Genomic DNA, 7,823 nt, shown 5'->3' with positions numbered 1-7,823 from the left:
GCCTTGTCACATGCAAACCAAAATGAACGAATGTCATGCTTTCTAGGTCTTTAAAGGGATGCATGATATCACGTGTCTCCTGTTTGTTTTTTTTTACAGGCTTTAAACCTGTACGGCGGGTGAAGACGGCATTATGTTTTTTGATACGGTCTGTTGAAGATGAACGTTTTTTTTGCAAGTGAATATCTCCTGTCTGTTTTATGTTGATATTTGTAATGTACCAACCATTGGAGTAATCATCGTGGCTTCTTTGTGAAGAACTTTTACAAATGTTTCAAAGTTATATTTAGCTTCTCTGAAGAAAAAAAGGACATCTATGACTTTTCCGATAAAAATATACCATTTATCATCGTTTGCATCGCTGTAAGATAAAATATACTCCACAGTATCTAACCCACATACTAAAATTAGCGGAAGAAGCGTGTAAACAAACCTAGAGAAGAACAAGTACCTGTTAAATTGCAAGGTAGGGATGATTTTCGACACATAAAGATGACGAATTTACGTAATTATCATTCAGCATATCCCACTGAATAAGTTTCAATTGTTTGTATTAAAGTTGTATGAATTTGTAAGTAGAAATTTGAAGAAAAAAACCCGCAATCGTTTGCTCACATATTTATGCATGTAACGTTTGTACGTTGTCTATAATCCATAAGAGATTTTTTCCCAAAAATGGTAAATATTGAAAATTAAGATACAGATCAATGTCATGTATGTTTCGGAATTTTATATTTAAATGTTAAGGTTTGAAATTAACACAACTGAAAATACCTCTGTCATTGTAATCACTGTATGCGTCGTTTCAAACGAGAATGTTCGAATTGTACATGTATTGTTCGTTCCTAAAATAAATGCAAGTTGTACTGGGGTGTAATTCAACAAACAAGAGATCCACAAGTCTTGACGGTCACCTGAGTACCACAGTCCATACATACATTTAACCTCCCACTCAGGGAGTTTCATACTTTCATTTAAACTTAATTTTGCCTTCTAAATTTGAAAAAAATTAACAATATTAATAGTTATCAATAAAAGATTGCCTGATTAAATAAATCTCTTGAGCAAATTTTCTTTAATCTAGCATTAGATACATGTACCAATGTTAATTAGCATGATATGAAATTAGACCTGATCTGTGATGTCTAGCAATGATAGCACAAGCATTTTACACTATGTATTATGTAACAATTGAAGAAAATAGAAGAATTAAAATACTGTATATTAGCATAAAAAAGATGCAACTTTCTCCAAATGCCTGGATACCTATAATTTTTTATCCTAAAATATATTTGTTGATCAATTTTCACTAAGAAAATGCACACCTGGTGTTTTTATTCGCATTTCCTGAAAATATATTTGAGATTTAATAATATTCCCTTTATAAAATGATTAATAATGATGACCTTTGAGGAAATACCATGGGTAAATTCACGTTACTCTGTGAAATCAGAGACAATTTTTGCGAGCATTTTCCATTACTTAATAAGCTGATTGTCAGAACCTGAGGATCGGACTACCTTAAATAAAAATTTTTATTCCGAAAAGCTTGAGTTCCATCTTAAAATTTTGCTTGATCGTCAAAATTATTTCAAAATTATATTCAATTATTTAAAACGTAAAATTTGATTTACGTTTGTTCTGAGTTTATGGTTCTGAGGCCAGGTAAAAGCAATCAGTTGTAACGACTGCGAAGGGTTTATACGCCACAATGCTGATATAGCAGATATGGTGTATGCCTATTTACAAAGCGTGTTAAGCTTTAATTGAACATTCGTTAAAATGTATGGACTGTCTGTCATTTCAGCTGATTGCTGTAATGGAATCCGACTTATTGCTTTCGAATTATTTTTCTTTTAAACTAAATGTCAAACTACACTGGAGACAATTGATAGGCATTAGCAGTGAATCTAAAAAGTTATTTAAAAGGGGGGGTTAATAGAGTTTCTAGAAAACAAGATAGATAGTCATGGAAAGAGGAGCAAAGCATGGGAGGGTTTGTTGACAAGGATGTACGCAACCTTGCTCACCCTCCTCCTAGCAACACACTTGGGATTCCGATATTTAAATAACATGAACCAGAATCTTTTATATGTATTTTAAGATATTATTCATCAAAAATTACATCTGCTTTTATCGTCTGTCCTCACTATCTATATGTTTTTTTCATTCAAAAATTTTAACCAACGTTAAAATTTTGGAAAGTAGGTCAAACTTTAAGTCTAGGTCACGGGGTCAAATATGAATTATTAGGAAAGTTCCTGTTACAGGTAATGTACATGTGAAATATCAAAGTCCTATCTTTTTTCATTCAATAGTTATGATAAAAGTAAAGGAAATGTTTGAAAAAAAATTGAAAAGTAGGTCAAAAGTCAAGGTCATGGGATCAAAAATCATAGACATAGTATAATTAGAAAGGTCTTGTCACAGGTTATGTACTCGTTAAATATGAAAACCCACAAGTTAATGTCCCCTCGCTTTCGCGAACTTAAGCATACCGCACTTTTCGCTTCGTTTTACTTAGGTTTCTGTTTCATGTTTGGATATTTTACTAGAAAAAAGAAGTTTATGATAACCCATGGCCGAAGGAACCGGGGGCACGGGGGGGGGGGGGCGTGCCCCCCAATGCTTTTGCCGATATATAAAATACAAAAGAAAACATACATAATGTAGCAACTATATGCGTGTGCCCCCTCAATAATAATGTCTGATGACCTTTATTTTTTATCTATTTATTTATTTATTTATTTATTTTTTTTTTGCTTGTCAAGGAATTTTGGTACTTGATAGTGCCCCCCCCCCCCAACAAAAATGTATGGTTATTCCCCCTCAAAGTGAAATTGCTTCCTACGGGCCTGTAATCTAACTGCAAAACCTAATGATAAAGGTGATCAGATGCCCTTCAAAAGGTTCCAAAATTGAATAGGTACTTGATAAGGATGGCAATCTGCCCATGGTGCCAACTGCCTGAATCTGTTCCACTGTAATCGAGAAATTGAATCTGCTATATATCTCATTTATACAATCTCTTACATGAACTGCTTTAAACTGAATATAAAACTTCAAAGCAGCTTTTTCATTATCAACTTCCCTTATTTATGAAGCAATATGCCATTTTCACTTGCATATGTAGTTTATGTCTCCCAGTTGATTTGATAGCAAGAGTATGCTCTATGTACGAACAATTTCTGAAACGAGGAAAGCTATCGACAAATAAGTTGATCAAACAAGGATATCAACAGTCTCGTTTAAAGGCATTTCTCAAATTCTACGGTCGATATAATGACCTTGTCAGCAAATACAATCTATCATTAAGTCAAATGTTGACTGACGTTTTTCATACACATTGTTAGTCCAATATTTTCATTCTGAATTGTCTACGGATTTTTTCCTTTACCCGATCATGACAAGAAGCACACGGCAGGTGCGACCGGTCGACAAGGAATGCTTACTCCTCCATGGCAACTGATCCCACCTTTGATGTTTTTAGAGCTCCCTGATTGCTCTACTCCTGATTTTGATTGTTTCAATGAACTTTTGACATGACCGTAGGAACCGGGGGGGGGCACGGGGGGGGCGTGCCCCCCCCCCAATAATTTTGCCGATATATAGATTACTATAGTAAACATAGATACTATATGCTTGTGCCCGCTCAATAAAAATGCTTGATGACCTTTTTTTAAATATTTTTTTTTGCTTGTCAGGAAATTTTTGGTAGTGCCCCCACAGCTGTCAACTGAAAATGTATGGCTGTGCCCCCCCCCCCCCCGAAACTGAATTTGCTTCCTACGGGCCTGTTTGAGCATGTTTACTGTTCGTTATCTTCATATTTCATTAGGCATATCTGATGGTACAGTAAAACTAAACTGTGTGTTTTTGCATAATTTGGAGTTGCTGATATTTAATAGCCCTCAAATACTATTCTTTGTTCAAAGAACTAAATTAACAAGAAAATTTCAAGAAAACATTTCTGCAAAATTATGCTTATAAAATGTAACTAGAGTGTTCTAAAGAACGCATCGGTCACCTACTCTGTAGCTTAATTAGAGATGTAAATAAATATTAGAGTGGTCAGTTGTTTATTTTAGGAATGACTCTAATTCTTGGCCAAATTATTCGAGTATGACCTGTTTTGGGTCAGTTTACGCTGTTTTATAATCCGCTTCGTTGCTCTTTATTAGTTCAAATTTGCCGCTCAAAAATACAACCGTAGTAACAGAAGTAACGGAAGTGATGGGAAGCAAGGGGAGGTAAAAACTTATACATAGGCTTAGCTAGCTGCAATAATGTAGCCCTCTCCAATTTTTTTTTTTTTGGGGGGGGGGGGGGGAGAGGGCTACAACTCCTTAGGATCTCCGTAATGGTGCAAGTGCGGGAGTGATTCACTACCGCACAGATTTCGGCTCAAATTATCAGTAAGTGGGTATTTTATTAACATATCTTACCTGAACTCATAAAAAGTAGTTATGCAAGACATGAATTGATCCAAAATTATTCAGAACAATCCGTATATCGGTTATTTTTCGTGTATGTCAACATCATAACTTGAATTTATCCGCCATGTTTACTGACCTTGATCGATTTTATTTTGGGACAACCAATGAGAATTCGGGATCTAGGGGAGCAGATCGTTTATAATTTCCCTTATTTAAGCATAAATATCAATGTTTAAGTAAAAAAATCACATGGAATGCTTTTATTTATCGATGTTTAGTGATATCATACAACACAAACATTTATCAACACCGACATTTACTTTATCAAGTGATTATAAATTTCAAGCGCAAGTCTCAGTACATCACGCGAGAAACTGTCATGGCTGCTGAGGAGAAGGACTGTTAAACACGCAGATTTATTTTACTTGGTTTTCGCGTGTAAAGGGCTATGATGTTGATAGCGAATAAAAATTCCGCCTCATTGGAAGTAAGTTGAATGCAAAAACAATTTATTTTGCCTGCAGTCGCCCGTATCTAAAAAATATATTTGCACCATTACGGAGATGCAGTGGACTTGTAGCCCTCTCCTGAAAATATCAGATTAAAAAAAATCGGAGAGGGCTACATTATTGCAGCTAAGGCTTAGCAGCCTTGTTGTTTGTTTACATGTGGTAAGATCGAATTATTGTTTGAAGTTAAAGCTACATTTATTAAATCTGGAATTTTCAATGAATCCCGAGGACTGGAAATGAGAGGATTGTATGGATACAGATGATTCAGCTGGTTGTCGGGGGGGGGGGGGGTCCCATGCCAAACCAGATTATACAGAAATAATTTAATTTTGTTTGTATTCTAGCCTCTGATTGGTTAATATCCAAAAAGGAACACAAATTATTTCTGCATAACCTGGTTTGGTATGGGGACACACCCCCCTGACAACCAGCTGAATCGTCTGTATCCATGCAATCCTCTCATTTCCAGTCCTCGGGATTCATGGAAAATTCCAGATTTAATAGATGTACCTTTAACTTCAAACAGTAACTTGGATCTTACCACATGTAAACAAACAACATGGCTGCTAGGACTATGTATCAGTTTTTACCTCCCCTCGCTTCCCATCACTTCCGTTACTAGGGTTGTATTATTGAGCGGCAAATTTGAACTAATAAAAAGCAACGAAATTTTACACCCACAGTTGTTTAATGATTTTAGAATTAAATTATAAGGAATGACTCTAATTCTTGGCCAAATTATTCGTGTATAACCTGGTTTGGGTCAGTTTACGCTGTTTTATAATCCGCTTCGCGGATTATAAAGCGTAAACTGACCCAAACCAGGTTATACTCGAATAATTTGGCCAAGAATTAGAGTCATTCCTAAAATAATTTGTGTTCCTTTTTGGATATTAACCAATCAGAGGCTAGAATACAAACAAAATTAAATTATTTATAACTAGCATGATAGTTCATGCATTTGCCTGCAAAGAAAAACAAGAGGCCCATGGGCCATATCGCTCACCTGAGCACACTGGCTAGGAAAAAAAGCAAAAATCAGTTCTGAAGTATTGAAAAGTTAACAGGGGAGAGAGGGGGGGGGGAGGGGGATGGGGGATTTTAAACTACCAAACTACCTGACAATGCTTTCATATCAATATAACAAATAACTTTGCTGTTCTTGAGCAGAAGATTTTTTCCCATATATTCATTTGTCAAAATTTGATCCCCCATTGTGGCCCCACCCTACCCCCGGGGCGCTCATTTGAACAAATTTCATTTTATACTACCCAACGATGCTTCCATATCAATTTGACTAATCATGGCTTTTCTGTTCTTGAGAGAAAGATTTTTTCCTATATATTCCTCTGTAAACTTTGATCACCCAGTGTGGCCCCACCCTAGCTCCGGGGGTCATGATTTGAACAAACTTGAATCTACACTACCTGAGGATGCTTTCATATAAATATGACCAATCATGTCTTTGCTTATCTTGAGAAGAAGATTTTTAAAGATATTTTCCTATATATTTCTATGTAAAACTTTGATCCCCCCATTGTGGTCTCACCCTACCCCCGGGGGTCATGATTTGAACAAACTTGAATCTACACTACCTGAGGATGCTTCCATATAAATATGACCAATCATGGCTTTGCTGTTCTTAAGAAGAAGATTTTTAAAGATATTTTCCTATATATTTCTATGTAAAACTTTGATCCCCCCATTGTGGCCCCACCCTACCCCCGGGGGGTCATTATTTGAACAAACTTGAATCTACACTACCTGAGGATGCTTCCATATAAATATGACCAATCATGGCTTTGCTGTTCTTAAGAAGAAGATTTTTAAAGATATTTTCCTATATATTTCTATGTAAAACTTTGATCCCCCACTGTGGCCCCACCCTACCCCTGGGGGTCATGATTTGAACAAACTTGAATCTACACTACCTGAGGATGCTTCCATATAAATATGACCAATCATGGCTTTGCTGTTCTTAAGAAGAAAATTTTTAAAGATATTTTCCTATATATTTCTATGTAAAACTTTGATCCCCATTGTGGCCCCACCCTACCCCTGGGGGTCATGATTTGAACAAACTTGAATCTACACTACCTGAGGATGCTTCCATATAAATATGACCAATCATGGCTTTGCTGTTCTTAAGAAGAAGATTTTTAAAGATATTTTCCTATATATTTCTATGTAAAACTTTGATCCCCCATTGTGGCCCCACCCTACCCCCGGGGGTCATGATTTGAACAAACTTGAATCTACACTACCTGAGGATGCTTCCATATAAATATGACCAATCATGGCTTTGCTGTTCTTAAGAAGAAGATTTTTAAAGATATTTTCCTATATATTTCTATGTAAAACTTTGATCCCCATTGTGGCCCCACCCTACCCCTGGGGGTCATGATTTGAACAAACTTGAATCTACACTACCTGAGGATGCTTCCATATAAATATGACCAATCATGGCTTTGCTGTTCTTAAGAAGAAGATTTTTAAAGATATTTTCCTATATATTTCTATGTAAAACTTTGATCCCCCCATTGTGGCCCCACCCTACCCCCGGGGGGTCATTATTTGAACAAACTTGAATCTACACTACCTGAGGATGCTTCCATATAAATATGACCAATCATGGCTTTGCTGTTCTTAAGAAGAAGATTTTTAAAGATATTTTCCTATATATTTCTATGTAAAACTTTGATCCCCCACTGTGGCCCCACCCTACCCCCGGGGGTCATGATTTGAACAAGCTTGAATTTACACTACCTGAGGATGTTTCCACATAAGTTTCATCTTTCCTGGCCCAGTGGTTCTTGAGAAGAAGATTTTTAAATGATGCCATTATTTTTTCACTAATTTCTAATTATCTCCCCTT

The sequence above is a fragment of the Saccostrea echinata genome, unplaced genomic scaffold (genome assembly GCF_033153115.1).
Source record: "Saccostrea echinata isolate AGI-Se365-2 ecotype Australia unplaced genomic scaffold, CSIRO_AGI_Sech_v1 ptg000054l, whole genome shotgun sequence".
NCBI classification, from domain to species: Eukaryota; Metazoa; Mollusca; class Bivalvia; order Ostreida; family Ostreidae; genus Saccostrea; species Saccostrea echinata.
This window is presented reverse-complemented; position numbering follows the sequence as displayed.